Source organism: Pyxicephalus adspersus, unplaced genomic scaffold, assembly GCF_032062135.1.
Source record: "Pyxicephalus adspersus unplaced genomic scaffold, UCB_Pads_2.0 Sca6239, whole genome shotgun sequence".
Lineage (NCBI taxonomy): Eukaryota > Metazoa > Chordata > Amphibia > Anura > Pyxicephalidae > Pyxicephalus > Pyxicephalus adspersus.
In genome coordinates this window covers 1-1467 of record NW_027323239.1, presented here as the reverse complement: position 1 = coordinate 1467, position 1467 = coordinate 1, and the positions used below count along the sequence as shown (strand labels likewise).

General features: G+C 43.8%; 1 long non-coding RNA gene across 1 annotated transcript; it reads right to left on the bottom strand.

The window, feature by feature from the left end:
* Positions 1-71: 71 nt before the first annotated feature.
* LOC140321513 (uncharacterized) lies at positions 72-964 on the bottom strand. The gene is made up of 3 exons (XR_011918966.1): positions 893-964; positions 671-802; positions 72-503 (listed from the first exon to the last, which is right to left on the bottom strand). It is a non-coding gene; the product is annotated as an uncharacterized lncRNA (long non-coding RNA).
* Positions 965-1467: the final 503 nt, after the last annotated feature.

Sequence of the window (1467 nt, the reverse complement as noted above, 5' to 3'; positions counted from 1 at the left end):
CTCACCTCTCCTGTCAGGTCTAAGTATTATTAATAGATTTTAAAGTGATGTCATGTGACCTCCCAGAATCCCCCTCACCTCTCCTGTCACATCTAAGTATTATTAATAGGGATCAGCGATGTCATGTGACCTCCCATAATCCTCCTCACCTCTCGTGTCAGGTCTAAATATTAATAATAGAGATCAGAGTGATGTCATGTGACCTCCCAGAATCGTCCTCACCTCTCTAGTCAGGTCTGAGTATTATTAACAGATATCAGAGTGATGTCATGTGACCTCCCAGAATCCTTCTCACCTCTCCTGTCAGATCTGGGTATTATTAATAGAGATCGGTGATGTCATGTGACCTCCCAGAATCCTCCTCACCTCTCCGGTCAGTAGGTAGATAATCTCCAGGGTGAGGTTCAGTATCTGTTCAGTCATGTGACTCTGCTCCTTCTTCATTGCTGTGACTTACGGAAGACCCTTTAATACATTTATCGTTGTCGAACTTTTCAGTTCTCCTAGAAATATAAAACAAACGTATTGAAACGACCCGGGTACCACGCGGTTGTTGGCAGCCCTGGTCTGGGAGTATAAGGAATTCGGTGAGGTCGGTGGAGGATCTCACAGGTTGGGGGAGGGAGGGGCTGAAGGTTTGTATTTTAGATTCAATAATAAACCTGGATACCTTCCGATCACCAAATGTTGAGTTTTCTATCCTGTGATTGGTCGTTATTTAGGGTTGATCTATGACCGGTCCATCCAGCAGCTGATCGTCCTTGGAAATTGCTGACATGGATGTCTGCGCAGGAAGACGCCTCTGATGGAACAGAACAATGCAATCCATTTAATCAATATAAAAAGGTATGCCAGAGGTATAAAAACATAAATCAATCACACAAAACATCACCCGCTAGTCAGCTGAGATCCTTCCCCTTACACCACAAATGACATTTGTCTACATCAGTGTCTCCATCCAACCCAGTCCACAATAGTTCTCTGGCAGCAGCTAGTAATGCCTGGCCAATAATGCAATTAAAAAATCAGCTGCATGCCGGGAACTGGCGACGAGCCCAAAACAAGGCAAACAAGAGACTACAACACCCACAATGCACTGCTCACTTCCGCCTGTGATGGCTCTGCTAGGTTCTGTGCGTTCCACGAGAGAGACCACTTCCGGATCTGCTCCCAGCCTTTAATCCACCCACTTGTGGTCAGTCTGAGAACTGCAGCCTTTTAAATGTTTGCAATGTATAATTTTGCATTCGAACACTGCCATCTTGTGGTGGATATGCTAACTGCACGTATATGAGATTTGTAATATACCCTGTTTCCCCGATTATAAGGCACTGTCTTATTTTTTTTGAACTGCCAAAATATGCCCTAGGTCTTATTTTCAGGGGGATGTCTTATTTTTCCATGAAGAAGACTACAGTACACATTTATTGTTGAAAGTCACTCATAATCACTCATGTTCCATTGATT